The following is an 18,105-nucleotide window of genomic DNA, read 5'->3' as shown; positions in this document are numbered from 1 at the left end:
TATTGCCATGTGCATTACAGTACAGCTACACTGGTATTCTTTGTGAGTCAGCTTTGTTAAAAAAAAAAGTAAACACTATACCCTGAGTAGTTATTACACCTTTTATAGAGTGCACAGGAGTGGCATTGCACATGTTTGTTGGTGATATTGCACATGTTTGTTGGTGATGTTGCACGTTTTTGTTTGTGATACTGTATTGCACACGTTGGTTTCTGATATTGCGTGTTTATTTGTGTTTCAATTCAAAAAATTTGTGTTATTGCACGTTTCTTGGTGATACTGCACACGTTTGTTGGTGATGTTGCACATGATTATTGTTGATATTGCACATTTATTCGTGTTACTGCACATTTGTCAGCGATATTGCAGATGTTTTTCATGTTATTGCACTTGTTTATTTGTGTTATTTCATGTTTTTTGTGTTACTGATTGTTTGTTGGTGTTATTGCAAATGTTTCTTTTGTGTTACTGCACATGCATGTTTGTGTTAATGCACCTGTTTGTGTTACTGCACATGCATGTTTGTGTTATTAATTGCACGTTGGTCCCATAAACTCAAAAACTACATTACGCTCCAGTCTGTAGCATGAACGTAAAGTAGACTGAGGTGAAATTACACTGCAGTATGACAAAAATGCAGTTTATGTACACTGCTTAATTTTAGCCCATCCAAACATTTCTGAGAGAAAGACAATGCAAACTCCCAGGCTTCGGGCTCGGTGCCCATGGTCAGGCATTCAGCCTCGCTCATTAGAGGGCTTTCCAATTACAGTGGGACTGTCTGCATTTTTAATGGAACACTTATTCAGGGGCCATTGTGTAGTGAGCCCTGCCTGTGTTCCAGAGTTTGGAGCCTGACCGGATGAATGTGAAGGAGCTGCTGTTTTAAGGGAACAACGACTGCTTTACTCTTCATGGGCTCCAAAGAAGCAGGGATGGGTTTTTTTCCCCCTGTGAGAACAGCCTAAGAGAGGCCAACACATACCAGGAGAGAAAAGACAGGATGGACGGTGGGTAAAAGGGAGACACCGGAGCCACCGCTGATGCTGTCCATTGAGTCAGGCAAAAACTCAAGTGTCCCCCTCCGTGTTCAGTCACAGTCCGATTGGCCGATTGGCATTCCTGCATGCACCACAGAACATCCAGCTGAGACCTCGAGGGAAAACGCTCCCCTACACAAACACTACAGTCCTCCAGTGCACATACAGTACAACTGACTGGAATTATTATTGCATTCTCCATCGATGTTTAACTCGATGTGTGCATGCTGTGCTTTTCTGTTTCCCCCTATCTATTCCTCTACTTTCACCATCCTCTGTCCCCTCTATATATTATTCTTCCCTTGCTAAAGGCGAAATGCTTTTCATGACAAACAACCACATGTGGAACAAAGAAATATAGCGAAACAATTCAACCCAGGAAGAGAGAAAAGCACGAGAGATAAAATGACGAGAGTGATTAAGACAAATACTTCATGCAAGAGCTGTGGAAGCATCAAATAAATGTGAAGAGTGAAATTAATGGCTAAGTAATACACATTGTGTGTCCTACAGAGTGCATAAGTTGGTAAGTGGTTTTAAAAGCACCAGAGATGACGTGTCCCCACTGTGGAGCTCCACTAAGAGGAGTGAAACAATTGAAGCATGCACTTGAAGGCACTCACATATTTTTTTTTTTTAACTGCAGAACACTGAAGAGAATGACAAGAAACTCAGAGGAGAAAGTGTTTGAAAATGTGTTCAAATGTAATTAGTGAGCATAGTTGTGTCGCCTCTCGTCTCTGTGTGTTTCCTCCTCTCAGTTTGTAGCAATGATTATCTGGGCCTCTCATCTCCTCACTTTTCTTTCTCTCTGAAACTAAAGCAGCACTCCCATTTTATCGCATCCTTCTGCTTACCTTCAGGATTTACAGTACAGGCATTTAGCAGACAGCCTCATCCAGAGTGACGTACCAAAAAAAAAAAATGGCAACAACAAAAATAAGCGAACAATACAGCACCACCAGCGTGCCTTGAGGGAAAATCTTTTTCATCTCGCCTCTTTCCGTTGACATTTCTGGAGGCTGTCATTACTCTCAACCTTTTAGGGCCCAGATCACAGCGGGAGTCAAAGCAGAATGCCAGCGGTCGACAACATAAATCACAGAATCATCCAGGGTCAAACAGTCAACCAGTTAACATTTATAACTCCTTACTGATTTGATTTGTTCATCATTTTCCCACCGGTCTTAAATCAATCCTTTTTGGGTTTAAAAGCCGAAGACACAGAGGTCCTTTACACGGCACACAGTGTCCGTGAAGTGCAGCTATAAGTAATCTTTGAGGGCGTCTCATTTAGTCTGAAGAGCAGGAAGTGATCCCGTTGTTGGGGCAGAGGTAAAGAGACATGAGGTCAAGCTACATCTGATATCTGATACCCTTAAATGAGGCACTTAACCTCCACCTGCTTGAGTGAAGATGGCTTGAATATGGGATGATATATAGCCTGTCTGCCTGTATCACAGCTAGCACGCCAAAGGAACATCCACTCGTTCAGGCATTTGGGAAAGGCAGAGTATCAGGAAGAGCACATGGTGGTTACCTGGCAACCTCACAGCAACAAAAATTACTGCACCTCCAAAGGAAATGCAAGTTCTTTCCAAATAAAGGGGAAAAAAACAACATGCTGGTAAACTGGTAGGATGAGAAAAGATGTTTGTTTCTAGTCTTTAAGCAAAGCTACGCTAATTTTTTGGCTCTTGCTTCAAAATCAAAAACCATCTCTGAACCATAGATTGGATTTAAAGGTGGACAAACCCTCTCTAATGTCACCCACAGGTTTCCAGAACAGTTATGAAGCTCAGTGTGGTGCTCCCGTCCTCACTATCCTGATGGTTCCTGAATCTACTTAGCTTCCAGCAAATCATAATTTGAACACTGAGGTAAAACACAAGCAGCCACACCTTTAAATATGCAAAATATTACACTTTAATGCAGATTTTAACATGTGACTTACCTAAAAATTCACCTTTGGACTGTTGTCATAGGAGAAATTAGCTATAGAGATCAAATGTGTGTGTTTATACCAAGCTGTGGACGTGGTTGTTTCTGTTGTAAAGTTGGACATTTTAACATGAGAGTCTATGGAGACTGACTCGTGTTTGGAGAAAGAATCTAGTGGTCATTCGAGGAACTGCAGTTTTTGGAGGTCAAACTGTCATTTTAAAGAAAAGAATGTCAGCAGAAACATATGCAAATGAAAAAAAGTGCACAAGAGTTCCCTACATGCTATATTTTCATGTCTGCTTGATTGAATGGTAGGGCAAAAGCACAGAGTCATTAGACTTTATTAAAACCAGCTGGGAGAAAAAAAGTTTGGTGAAGTGAGACATGAGCAGCCACACTTTTAAATATGTGAAACATTACGTTTTAACACAAATTTACATGGGTGACTTACTTAAAAATTCACCTTTGGACTGTTGTCGTAGGAGAAATTAGCTACAAGGTCTAAATCTGTGTGTTTATCCTAGGCCGTTAACATGGTTGTTTCTGTTGTAAAGTTGGACATTTTAACATGAGAGTCTATGGAGACTGACTCACGTTTGGAGCCAGAATCTAGTGGTCATTCAAGGAACTGCAGTTTTTGGCATTTGTATGTTGGCTTAATTGTTTCTAGCTTAATGCCTCAGTTTCAAAGCACACAAACATGAAGACACACTTACTTTTTTGGAAACAAGATAATGAAACTGCATTCAAGTATAAATCAAGTAATTAAACTGAGGTTTAACTGGTTGGACACTTTTCAAGTGTTTCCTTTTTCGTGGACGATGTTCGCTACCTTTATATCAGCCCGATCTCACGAGGATTCGTGAAACTGTCACGTAAGTTTTAGTTTCGGTTTCGTGCGCACCAACACGATTTCGTCATGTTTTTCGTGCCGCTCACCACGAAATGCACACCAATGTATTTTAAACGGCGGACTTTTCGTGCCACTCAGAACGTATTTCAAAAGAATGTGTATATTATATTTTTAATGTAAAACCGTGGCGAATCCAACGCTATATTTTGCATGACATCGTTCCTAAACATAACCATAACCATAACCATAACCTAACCATAAGCCGGTGGTACACTTACCAATTTGCATAGGAATTTCAAGAATGTCCGGCGGCCGCAAACGCGATCACACAAGCAGTATACGCCGATGGACAGCTTAGATCGTCATGAATCCGCCGGTATAAACCACTTTCAGATGTGATTACCACAGCGAAAAACATTTCGTGGTGAGCGGCACGAAAAACATGACGAAATCGTGTTGGTGCGCACGAAACCGAAACTAAAACTTACGTGACAGTTTCACGAATCCCCGTGAGACCGGGTTGTTTATACTGAGGTCACCTGAGTTGTGTTTGATTTATTATTTATTTTAATAAACCCAGTATTCATATAATTACTATACTACTTAGTGTTCTCTATGACCTAAAGAGATGAGACTTTCATTTTAAAGAAATATAGAAGAAAATCTAAGATCTTAGATTTAGTCAACCTCACTATACTTGTTATGCTAACTTACATACTGTTTGAATTTTACTGCTAGCTATATATGGAGTATATTTAATGTCAGAGCCGTACATCATCAGAGTAAACTATGAGTCAGTTTTCAATGTTAGCTTATACTTTGTTTGAATCACATATCCTGTCATGCATGTATCCAAATGTGTGTTGTGTTTTCCTTGCTTTCCCACCCCTCCCTCTTCTCCCATCCCTCCCCCTTGCCCTCCTCTGTCCTTCTCAACCCGCCCGGCCAGCAGGCAGATGGGTCCCCCCTATATAGAGCCGGGTTCTGCTCGAGGTTTCTTCCCTGTTAAAAGGGTGTTTTCCTGCCACTGTCGCCTTTGGGCTTGCTCTGGGGGTCAGGCATTTGGGTTCTGTAAAGCGTCTTGAGACGATTTGATTGTAATTGACGCTATATAAATAAAATTGAATTGAATTGAATTGAATTGATCTGCAGACAGAAAACTGCCGGTTATCAAAGCTACTGTAGAGATTACTCAAATGTGCATAGACAGCATGAAACAAACCGGTCAAGTTGGTGCTTTTACACTGAAAGAAATGGTTCAGAATGGAGAAAAAAAACAGCTGATAAACTGCATCAAATTTAGAGTAAAATCACAGGTTATTAGAGAGCCGCACTTACGGAAGGAAAATACTGAGATTTTGAGAATAAAATTGCATGTTCTGTCTGAATGTCAGCAGAGACACGCGTACAAGTTTCCTACATGTTTTATTCTCATGTCAGCTTGATTGAATGGTAGTGCACAGTCATTAGACCTTATTAAAAGCAGACGAGAGGAAAAAAAGGTTTGCTGAAGGCCTGTTTAAATAAATCTTGACTTTACAGCTGTATTCTGGTTTCTAACTTATGTTCAGTCCTCTGTGGCATTTCAGGTTTTCCGCTCGGTGCAAAATATCATGGAGTACTTAACAGTGACCTTTCCCCCTTCTCCTTTTGACATCTGGAGTGGTGCCCAAAAGAGCCGAGTGTCGCACAATCTTCACACCTCCTTAGAGGGTATATAAGAATATTTGCCTCCGTAATAAAGGGATAATGTCTCATTGTGAGAAAGCTTCAGTCCAGTCCATTTTACTCTGTTATCTATTCCTCAGCGGCAGTGGACAATTACAGATTGAAAAGTGCCACTTTTTTTTCTGCTTTATCAAAGCCAGCACAGCTGTAGAGGCAGATAAAAAGCAGCAACAATAATCAAATGAAACTCTTTTCTCGCACACATGTAGAGATTTGGCTCGGAAAAAATAGTGGATTTTTTGACCCATGTGTCACTCTGTATTAAGGCAAGATATTCACAGATGGAAGCAAGTGAGTGCCAAAAAAAATTAGGCCTTTTGTGATTTCATACACTTTGGGATTATTAGAGGATTTTAGTCCAAAAGCATCCAGATAGACATCCTTTATCAAGCTGGCTTTGATTTCCGCCAGCCAGTGGTGACTGGTGTGGAGAAATCGCTCATGTTTTGTTGTTCTGCTGCTGTAAATTGCCTACCAACGACTAATAATGGATGAAAAAGAGCTACGAGCTGGTGACTTGAGTGGCAGGTAGAGGAAACTGTCTAGAGCGGCCACGTTAAAATACTGTTATTTTTTAGGAGAAACTAGTATTTAAGTGGAAGTAGTCACTTAAAGAAGTGCTTCTTTTATTTGATCTTGATGTGATATGATTATATCCACAGAGGCAGGTAAAGAAAGGAACATACACCTGTGTTTAAGTATAATGTGTACGCACAAACATATCCCCAGATGGGAGAGGATAAACAGCCATAGAGGCTTGTTACAGCCTTTAAATCTTGACATTTTCATTCCAGCATATAAAATAACATTTTAGAAGTGGCAGAATCAATCTTGAAATCGCTTTACACAGAAAATCACAAAAAAATTCCAACCACCTACATGGTGATTTGTGGGATTGAAATATTTCCTCAGCAAATCAGAACACACATGATTGAAACTGTCTAATATAAGATCTAGGCTTTCATTCAGACTTGTTGGGGGATAATAAAGTGATGTTTTATCATGAACTGTCCATTAAATACAGTTGTGATCACTTTCTAACTGTTCCCTGAGCTTCAAACTCCATCTATGTCTGCGTAGCCGAATATAAAAACGAGCTGATTCTTTATTTGTGTGCACTGTTTGGTTCTGTCTTATGGCATCGTGCTACAAGAATGTTCAGAGACAAGAAGCAGCAGGGGTGGTAGCTTGGAAGCAGGATGTACTGAGGGTATCAAGTATTAATCTTATTAGCATTAACTCAGTCCACACACTTGCCGCTCAGTGTCAGTTTGTCCTTCTCTGGTGGAATCACCTCAGATGAGCGCTCGCTGCTCTTCGTGCTGTGGTTTGGTAATGTGCTTGCGCCGTTTGAAAGCCAAAATCTGACAGCGGAAGAGGGAAACGGTGAAGTCACGAAGGCTCTACTCGTCTAAATCTCCCGCTGCAGCTTGTGCCATTATTCTGCTATGAACAGAGTAATGAGTGGGGCTGGAGCCGAGTACCAGCAGATCAGTGCAGCGGTGCGTCCAAATATCTTGACTGAGGGGCCGTTTACACGAGGACCATCTTAACAGAAAACGCAAAAGTGGCGTCTTGTCATTTCACGTTTAGACGAGCGGTTTTGAAGGAAATCTGCGTATATACGGTGACTCTATAGTGTGTGGAATTCGATTGGATATGCATGCCAGGCAGCTGGGTGGCGCTGTGATAAAACTCTGCCATCTCCCTTTATGGATCTCCGCCGCGGTAAATGTTCATGAATGGAATCTGTACAGATTCTGTACGTTTGTTAGTACGACTCCTGTAGTGTACATAGAGCTGCCAGAGTTGCTTGAAGGTACGAAGGATGGAAATAATCACACATCTTTGTTTACTTCCTTGTACCGGCCGTCAAACCAAAGCACCGGCACACGTATGTGACGTAATCGCGTACACAACGTGGTCAGATCTCGGCAAAGTTTTGCGTTTTGCTGTTTAGACGGAAACGTAACAGCGGAGCGTTTTCTACTTTTCCACTCTGGAGGCCGGTTTCAAATTTTTGCGTTTTTAAGCCCCCAAAACGCCGTCCTCGTATAAACGATGGGGCGTTTTGTTGAAATATTTTGACGTTTTTACCTGCAAGCGTCCTCGTGTAAACGGCCCCTCAGAGTTCTGGTTGTAGATATGCTCATGTGTGGTGACAGCTGGGGTCTTCTAGGAGGAGGAGTTGTGGTGGTGGACCAATCCGGTGGGTTTGGAGGTGTGGAGGACCAGAGCTGGGAGGAGGTCTGGAGCTCCAGGATAATCACTCCTCATGAGTGCCAGGTGGGATCTGGAGCTCAGTCTTCATCCAGCTGAAATCAATCCTCTCTCCACAAACCAGACATCCAGACACAGAGGCTGAAAAAGTCCATTTCCCAGCACACGGACGTAACCAGAGGATGTAACAAAGTAAATAAACTGGACCAGCTGCACATCAGGTCTGGGGTGGCCAATGAAATTTAAGAGACGGCCAAGGCTCCCCCCTTAGCAGTACCACTGGATCCTGGATTAGACCAACCTAACTGAATGTGCATGAATGCAAACAGTAAAAGCTGCGTGAAAATGAAGGCGAACGTAAATATTTTTCAGTAAAAATCTGCACAAAGACGACCAGACAATTATAGTCTGCAATAAAACTACAAGTATGATTAATCTGAAAAGCTCCTAAAATACATCTAAAGGACTACATGTCACTCTTTACTCACCTTCTGTGAATGGAGTAAGGTGGTTTTCTGAATTTGAACATCACCCTGCCTTGACCTTTTTCACACGGTGTTAAGCTTCCATTCATTCACTCACACTCGTATGAAATGAAGCTAGAAAGGATGACTAGCAGAAGACAATGCACTCAGGAGTCATTAATTAACTAAAAAACTGTAAATCGATGAAGTGCGGTGTGACAGACACAGTTTCATTGAGATGACTGTGCAAAAGATGCAGGTTTCAACTGTTTCAACGGTCACTATTGGAACATACAAACCTCAGTTTTTCTTTTTCGGTATTTTCAACCAAAAGCCACAAACATGGACGGAGCGCTTCCAGCCAAAAGCGCCCAGGGGAGCGTCCATGTGGCAGAAGCTTTGTGCAAAATGTTGGATGAGCATAGATGGCTATCCGCATTTATTTACTAAACTATCTGCACTGATAGATACCGCTACATACCAGTGGGGACATTTGTTTTATCTGGAACGGCCTGCTGTTTGACATTTCTCACAGTGCTATGAAAACACATCAATAGTCTAACCATTAAGAATCACGCTGTCGCAAGCAGACTTACAATGAAAGTTTTTCTTCTCAAGATACCTGTCGGATGTTTTGGTGCGCTGCTCCAGACTGACAATGTGCAATATCGCTGCCGTAAACCTGCAGGAAAATGTTGAACAAGTGGAGTTTAAAGGCTCCCAAGGTCAGGGGCTTGTCGTCTCATCCTGTAATCAGTGACTGCATGACTTCTGTCTTTGTGCTTCAGGGAAAATCTGTGTTTCTGTGAAAGTCGTTTTAGTTTTTAAAGCCAAATCTTATTCTTGAACAGTGGTGTACTGGCCACTGGGACAAATCCCAGCGGTGGGTCAGTGGACTGTCAAAAAATCCATAAAGTTTTCACCGACCCTATCTATCTCTCACTGTGTTGCTTGTCATTCGTGGTAGCATGACAGCGTGTTGGATGTATGTTCATATTTAATATACCCTTAGCGACTCTGTACTGGTCCCAGTGGATAAATCCAGGGGTGAATTTCTGTCCCAGTACAACCCAGGCCTCAACACCATAGCTGCATATTACTGAATGTAGAATAGCAGTGGGGTCAATATATAATTGTGGGACTTTTTGTATCATAGTTGACATTTTTGCTGTTTTCAGGCCTAAAACCAACATGGCCGCCTATAACCAAACACCACATGGCATTTTTACACAAAGATTCCTCTAAATATTATATATACATTCGAGGAAAACCGAAATTGAAATTTATTTCGAAAGATATTGCAGTAAACCTGTTGACTACTTTATAATAAATAACTCAGAAATCCTTGGAGTCTTCCAGTCTTTTCTTCAGGAGGAAATGACATCATGTGGAGCAGGTCATGTGATCTGGAATTAACACACTTCCTGGAGAGGTGTTTATGGACACAGATACAATTTGTTATTTTCCATATAAAGTTTGATATATTGTCAAAAAATAATTATCTGTCATGATCATCTCAACTTAATAAAAAAGAGCACAATCTAAACTATTTCTAAATCAGCTCGTTTTATTATTGTTTAGCTCATTAGAAGGTGGTTGCTATTAAGTTTGGACGGTTATTTAGTTGACATTTTAGTGATATCCAGTCATTATTTATTAATAAGTGATTGTTTTCATAATAAATAATTATGGAATTTGTAAAGACATGATTATAATGTACATAGAAAACATTATTTTTTAACATTTACCTAAAATGTATGTAAGATATATCCCATGAACTTCAAAAGTCCCTCAATTATATATTGACACAGTGCTATTTGAGCAATTCATTTATTTTTTTCACAAAATTTGAATTTAAGATCCGGAGTTTTAGAGTCAGTTACTCTCTATGGTACACATACATTTTTTGTGTTGCTCTACACTTTCTTTAAGACAGCAAACAGTACGTTGTTGTTTCATGCAGAACACATTGGGGAAACTCGGTCTGAGTCAAGGGTGGCAACAAACAGCAATTTCCTTTCTATCCGTATCTCCATATCACAATATCTACACGAGCCTGTGAACAATAAATCCTTCGTAAGTTTAATTAGATGAAACTGATTAAACTGAACCCTCGCCTGTTAAAATCCGACGGACAAGAAAAAAAAGCAATATTTGCCATTTCACTTTATGGGCAGTTTCCAAAACAAAGCGGCTGCACAATAGGTTAGTTAGCAACCAGAAACACAAAGAAAAGGCCGGAGAGCAGCAGCTGAGTCACACAGGGTGAAAAACAAAGACGGCGTCGATGAGGTGTTGAAGAGAAAGACAGCTGGGAAGAGGGAATGAGAGAGAAAACAACAGCAGGGAGAAGTGAAAGTAGCAAAAAAGAAGGAGGAAGAAAAAAGACACACAGCTCTTAATAGAAAGATACAATAGAGCCCCCAGGCAGCTGCACAATTAAGTAATGCTGCAAAGAATGTCATTATTACTTGGGAGAAAGTGGGAATCTTTCTTCTCAAACAGGATACAAGACTCTGCGGTGTATGAATTATTTACCCTACTTAAAATTCTCTGCACCAAAACACATGTCAGCCTCACAGCTGATGAGCTGTTTTTCTAGTCAGGTATGAAACCCCATTTTCCTGCTTAAAGGTGAGCTTCTTTGGTTTCTCACTTGTAACGCTGCTCGGGACATAATGCAGCCATAATGAAGCTGCTGAGGCTTCAGATGAAACAGATCTACTGTAACAGGCAGAGGAAACATCTGAGAATTAGAAAAGAGGCAGGAGAAAGATGCATGGGCTCGGGTTCTAATAGATTGTTACCAGTTAATGCTCAGTGGGAGTCATGTGTGAGACTACCGTCTTCGTAATATGCAGTAGAAAGTAGGTTTGCATTATAAATTACCTTGAAATTGTGCTGCAGTTGTTGGCTATTCCTGTGTGAATCGGAAACGTTTGTTCCGTGTTTTGTGAAGGATATCTCTATTTTTGGCTGAAGGACAGAGACGGAATGTATCAGAAGGTAATGAGATGAATAGGAGGAATAATGATAAGGCTTCCGTGTGCATTTCGCTGCCAGTCATACCAGCAAATCAGGTGTGGCAGGTGGAGAGACCCCTGCTGGGAGATGTTCATCCGTCGAACAAAAAAAAAAAACAGCTTCACCACTGAATTTTAAGCGAGAGCTATTCCAGTTGTTAGTCTCAAATCATAAAACCAACCCCTGCTCTGTGTCGGCCATTTAGAGCAGCCTGATACGACAGAAAACAGATTATAGACTAAGAGAAGAGATACTTAACGCTGTTGTTAAACTGTCTATTAAAGACTCGGTGAAGAGTGGAGATAATGGAGACTCTTATCGACATCCTAAAATGGTTTAGTTCCAGCTGTTGGTAATTACAGATGTTGTCTACTGTTTTTATCCAGTTGGCAAAATGTTTTTCAAAGTGGCTCAGAGAGGTGAAGAGGAAGCACAACTCCATCCATCCATCCTCTATGCACCGCTTTATCCTGGGAAGCACAAGTCTCTCCTATCAAATAGCTTTTCAGCTTCAGGAGATGCTGCTCTGAATGCTGCTTTCTTGGGGCAGTTATTGTTTTTATAGTGTTGCATCAGGTTGAATAATTGTGTAATTTTTCTGGTGATGTGTTAAATGTGTGGAACCCAGAGGCGGCAGCAGTGATAAAGCTTTGCTCATAGCTTAATGCCAGCGTTAGTTATTGATCTTGAACAATAGATGCAGAGAAGCTTTATCTGGCTTTGCATTTAGTGTTGCATCAGAAGTGAGTACACCCCTGTAAAAAGTCATTTAAATGTCAAATGATTTCATTTTGCATCGTCTTTCAGTACCTGCATTATTTCTGAGTTGACATGTAGAGCAGTTCCTCTCATGAACAATTAAAACAAACATTTTGTAAAGACCATGTTGATAAAGCGGCTAGATAGCTCAGTCTAACACCCCTGACTTTGACACAGGAGATCGATGGTTCAAATCCCGGTCAGGGCGTAGTTTTCTGATGAGGACCTTTAGGTAAGACCCTTAGTGCTTCACTGTCAGGACTATGCATACACTGTAGTTGTCATCACAGCTTTTTTGCTTTACGAGTAAGCTAGAGCTTTTTTTTTCTTTCTTTTTTAATAAAGGTTGGCATTAAGTGACGTCCTTTATGCTGCCTGAGCTGCTAAAAAAAACCCAGATTTTCTCTTGTCTGTCTGTTTTTCAGAACTGATTTTGCAAGTAAATTGGCATCATTTTTGGAGGGAAACCTACTGCAGCTCTGATTAGCAGCGCTACGAACCACTCCTGATTACTGCCCCAACTGTTTTTGCACTGACTTTTCGTTGTATCCACTCCCAGATGGATGTTGCTTTGGATAAAAGCATCTGCTAAATGTAATTTTAGAAACCCAGTGGAACAAACCTGAACAGACATTTGATTATTGACACACAACTTAGAAAATCTGTGGTCACTGAAATAAAATTAAGAACGTTTGTGATTTCCAGTTAGCCTAATTGCATTAAGATGGCTGTAAAATGATTTGTAAACACCGGAACCTTCTCAGTTTTGGACCTGTGGGCTGTCTATCTGCATGCCTGTATTATGGCTCCATATGGAACTCAAACTCTCAATGCCAGAATAATCGTGGAAAGTCAAACTAGGATACATCCCATGTTATTGATGCTCAAATTTGGTTTTGAAATCGATTTAAAGTTATTGTGTGCACTTTTTTTGTATTTTTTTATTACGTTTTTAACCAATTTAGGACATATTTTGAATAATTCATCAAATTTGGAGTCATTTTGGGCCAAAGTTTTTCATTTCGGAGATATTTTTCATCCATCCATCCATCCTCTATACACCGCTTTATCCTCACTAGGGTCGCGGGGGGTGCTGGAGCCTATCCCAGCTGATTCAGGCGAAGGCAGGGGACACCCAGGACAGGTCGCCGGTCTGTCGCAGGGCTACATACATAGACGAACACTCACACTCACACTCACATTCACACCTACAGGCAATTTAGAGTCATCAATTAACCTCAGCATGTTTTTGGACTGTGGGAGGAAGCCGGAGTGCCCGGAGAAAACCCACGCATGCTCAGGGAGAACATGCAAACTCCATGCAGAAAGATCCCAGGCCCACCCCGGGATTTGAACCAGGGACCTTCTTGCTGCAAGGCGAAAGCGCTAACCACTACGCCGCTGAGCAGCCCAGATATTTTTCATATTTTAGGCAAATTTGTTCTCATTTTGGGAAGCTTCCGAGACAATTTGAAGGTATTTTGGTAACTTTTCTTGTCAGTTTGTACAGTTTTCAAGTGATCGTGGATGCCTTTTTAGTCACATTCGCTTCGCCATTTCAGTTGGTTGAGTAATTTTGGATGAGTGCAAAAACAGTTGCAGCAGTAATCAGGAATGATCCATGGAGGTGAAGTAGTTGTCCTCCAAAAATGATGCCACAAGCAATCCGTTACTTGCAAAATCCAGCTCTGAAGAACAGACAAAGTGAAAATCTGGACTTTTTAGCAGCTAAGGCAGTGTGAAGGACATCATTTAATGTCAACGTTTAAAAAAAAGTAAAGATAAAACTGGCACAGGGTGACAGCTACAGTGAATTCATAGTCCTGAGAGTGAAGCACAGAGTTGTGAGTGTGATGATATGGGGCAGCAGGAGTGCAAAATATGTTGGAGAGAGAACTTTATAGATGACATCCTAAATGTCTGTGGATATGACAAGATGACTCCTCGTCTACAGTGGCTTTACAGAAGACGAGCATCCCAGCACATTAATGATCCAAACAGGCGTAAACTAACCGTGACGTCACCCGTTGGTTTTAACGCCGAGAAAATGAAGCCCGGATTTTGCTACTTCCTGGTCGCCATTTTGGATTTTTTGGAGCCAGTGACGTAAAAAGCGTCATCAAACAGACTGGACCGGAGAGCAACTAGGGGCAGGATTGGCTGAGGACTCTCTTATCCCGCCCACATTTTACCGCAGAGGCTTCTGTTGCTGTCTGTCAAGTATAGCCACGCCCCCTGGCTCCACCAACTTTAACGATTTATTTAAAATTCAGTATTGATTTATTTTAAGATCGGCCACCTGATCTCTCATTTTGACCATGAAAACTAACGGGAAAAATAATCCTGAGCTGTAGAACATCAGTCTATCAAATTTTATTTTTTCCAAAAATGAATTGGGGTCTATGGAGAAAAAGCTTTTTGGAGCCAACCCTAGTGGACGGCGTGATATTGCAAGTTTTTGACACTTCCGGGTTGGCTTCAATTCTGGAGCCAGATGCTACGTCCACTTTATATACAGTCTATGGATCCAAAGCACAATTCCAAAAAAAAACAGAGTTTGTAAAGAAGAAAAGTGAAAAACATGACCTGGCTAAGGATGTCTCCTGACTTGAATCCAATGCAACATCTTTGGGGTGTTTTAAAGCGAAAGGAAGAGCAGCACAACCCCTCCAGCAAAATGCAACTCGCCAGAAATTAGTTTCAGAACGCTTTCCTCGATGCTGAGAGTGACTTAATCTGTGATGAAAAATAAAGGTGGACACAGGAAATATAAAAGATTTTGCTCTCAGTAATGTTGTATTTTTGTTTTATAATTACAGTAAATCTAAAGTGCTCGTGTTTATCTGGACATTGCACAGGAGAGAGAGTTGTGTATAATATATTCAGTGGTATTCATGTGTGATGGAATGGTTCTATTTTTGTACAGAATAAATAGAAAGTCACAGGGAAGGCATAATAAATGGTTCCAACTCTTCTTGTAAAGCTCTACTGGATAATCATCTGATCTGGTTAATCTATTGTTTGGAATAAGATTAAGCGCTTTAGTGAGTTCTGGGAGGAAAAAGTGGCTTCTCTAAGTGTTTCCCTTCCTTTTCCACATCCCTCCTCTTCTGTCCGTTCTCTTTAATGTTTGTTTTATTATATCTTTCCCATTTTTAGAAGATCTTAACTGTCCTATAAGGGGTTACTGTCTTTGAAGAGTTTGTTCAGAGGTTAAATCCACCCGTCTGCCACTTGCTCTTTGGGTTTAGTAGAAAGAGTGCTTGTTCCTTTATCAGAGCTGGAAACTGCTCACTCATTCCGAAATCTTTCGCTTTGAGCCTTTTCAGTCAAAGCTCTTGATGTTCTCCCGTTGTCTGTAGCATTCAAACGTTCCAACAATGGATCTGAGCCCGGTAGGTGCAGTACTAGACTGAAAAGTGTTACTCTGTGTCCCCTTTCTCTCAGCGGCAGTGGAATCTGGTGAAGGTGAACGTATCCTCTCAAATTATTTAGAGAATCTTTGTTTTTCTTCACTGGGTTTTTGAATCACATTGAATGTGGCGTTGTCTCTATGAACCTGATCTTGAGATAGAACACAAACTCTTCCTGTTAGTTGTTCTCTCCTTTGATGTCTTTGATTTCAGCGTGTAGATTTGAGAGATTTTTAAGTCGGTAACTTCAGTCAGCAGCACGTCATGAATTTCCACTTTGTTGTGTTTTTCAAGATGTTTGAGGTGTTTTTTTTATTTATTCTTTGTATCTGTAAGATTTCGAAATTGGAAGAATCAGATTTCCTCACTCGAAAAGAATTGTTTCTTTTTGCCAGTCTGTGAATGATCTTGCTTTGTTGGTGTGTTGAAGCATGTTTTTTTTTTAAATGTTTTCACACCAGGTTTACCACTAAATGATAGCATAGTGCTGTAGTTTGGACCTGTGTATTGTTTTCAGTTAATTTCTCTGTGTATTTTACCAGAGTTTTGGAAATTCAGAAAGTGTCACACGGTCCATTATGAACAGGTTTCATGTGACTTTGCTTCCTGGTACAGACAGGGCCGGCCCTAGGACTTTGGTGGCCCTAAGCAAGATTTTTTTTGTGGCCCCAAAACATGCACAGGGCAACTACCAAATCACGTGCAGAGCTTGTAATTGGGTTAAAACACACATGTACATGATTAACAGCAAATATTTATTTTTAAAAAAATGTATCCTAGACAGGGACAAAATGCGAATCACACACTTATTGTGGTGTGGCCCCCTCTAGTGGATGTGGCTATAAACAACGGCATAGAGTGTTTATGCCAGTGGCCGGCCCTTGGTACAGATTCTGTTCATGTATTCAAGCACATTACTTAGGGTTTGGGTTCTTCGTCATGGCTGCTAAACATACTTTAGGTTCATTACCGCCGCCTACTGGGCTGGAGTGTTCATCAGTGTTACAGGTGTGACAGAAATAAGGGAACTGAGAAAGGTGCGATTAACCCTTTAAAAGGCTCGTTCCCGCTTACTCGTACACACAGCCGAAACCGAACATTCTTGGCTCAACACGTGTGACTTGTTTGTGATTGCTAATTGACATAAAATATGCACACACCCATATGTTTAAGTCGACCAATGGTAAGATATAGACATTGGCCCCAAATTTGCTTATTTCAAACGATGAAGCCGTATGAGCCGTTATAACGAAGCTGCAATTACAAAGCTCTTATCGGGGCCGCGTACCGGCCGAAATTCACAATGGTGAACATCTACGACAATGCGACCTCCCAAGACATGATCGATATTTTTATGGATTAGGTGGTCTTAGTATATGTACTTCTCCAGAAACATGGCCTTATAAGGATTAAAAAAATTTTTTAATGCGTTATTTTTTCTGTAATTAATCAATATTAACGCTTTAAGGTCCCAGCCCTATTAAATATTAAATGCTATAAAAAACACTAGGTTTTCTGTTTCCAGTCTTGGTGCTAAGCTGAGGAAACCTGCTCCCAGCAGTAGCATCACACTGTGCAGAAATGAGAGGGGTATTGATCGTCTCATGACTCGCAGCAAGAAAGCAAATAAGCGTATTTCCAAAAATACCACATCTATTCCTTTAACCCTTTAATACTTAGCTCAGGTTATTAGTATCTGAGGCTATATTGCACCCTGGCCAATTTAGCGCTTTTATCAGGTTGGCAGCTTTCAGGTATTTTCTGCAATAATAAATACAACAGTTCCAAAAAAAAAAACCAGCAGAGAGAGAGATTACTGATGCTGCTAACGATTAGAAACTTGTTTTTGTACCATTTAAAAGCACAACCAGAGCATGAGGATGACACCAACAGGATAGCATGATGATCAAAATACATCCGAAGCGTCTTGCATTCTTACTTCAGATGTCTGGACCCACGCTGCAGCACTTTTCCTGACCAAATTTGATCTTAAGGAGCCACAAGATGTTAGAAATGCACCTTCAATAGAAAACACTGGCATTCAGGCTTCCAAAACCTAATGGATTCTTTGTAAGTCTTTAGTTTGTGCTGAAACAGAGCCATACAAAATATACATTAGCAACTGTTGCTTTTAATATGTTTCGTAATCTGTCTTACACTGGAAATGCATAGTCACTAGCAAAAAAAACAAAAAAAAAACAGATAAATTTGTGGATCAAAAGCAGACTTAAGGTCTAAGAGAATAAAAATCTTATCTGTCTAATAAAAATAATGGACAATCAAAAGAAGACAAAGAAGTTACTGTCACTAATCAATATGGAGGAGGTTTGCTGCACAGAGCACACAGGTTATAAATCCTGTAAAACCAGTTGGAAACTTTATATTTTCCCCTCCAGTCCTTTATCCTCACTGTCGAGCTTTGACATTAATCTCTCTATTGATTACTCTGAGTCCAGTAAAGAACTGCACAGAAAAGCAGAAGCACAAAACAAAACAGAAAATAAAACAGAGCGTGATCTCCACTCCGGTGTGGATCAGACTGAGCCTGACATGTGTGCATGTGTGTGGCCCCCGAGTCACATGCAAACTAACATGGACGAGCTTCTGTAACCATGAAATCTCTGTGTGGGCGGGTGCAGAAGTTATGGTTTGTTGAAGGT

At 40.8% G+C, this 18,105-nt stretch overlaps 1 long non-coding RNA gene across 1 annotated transcript in view; it reads left to right on the top strand.

Moving 5' to 3' along the window:
* The window catches only part of LOC127530770 (uncharacterized), a 47,846-nt gene that overhangs the window by 26,962 nt on the left and 2,779 nt on the right, over nt 1-18,105 (top strand). Inside the window, exon 2 of the long non-coding RNA XR_007937408.1 lies at nt 2,817-2,920. This is a non-coding gene — a long non-coding RNA (uncharacterized LOC127530770). The remainder of the gene's footprint in view (nt 1-2,816; nt 2,921-18,105) is intronic.

The sequence above is a fragment of the Acanthochromis polyacanthus genome, chromosome 18 (genome assembly GCF_021347895.1).
Source record: "Acanthochromis polyacanthus isolate Apoly-LR-REF ecotype Palm Island chromosome 18, KAUST_Apoly_ChrSc, whole genome shotgun sequence".
In the NCBI taxonomy this organism is placed as follows: Eukaryota; Metazoa; Chordata; class Actinopteri; family Pomacentridae; genus Acanthochromis; species Acanthochromis polyacanthus.
Note: the sequence above shows the minus strand (reverse complement) of the source record. Positions and strands in the feature narration are given on the sequence as shown.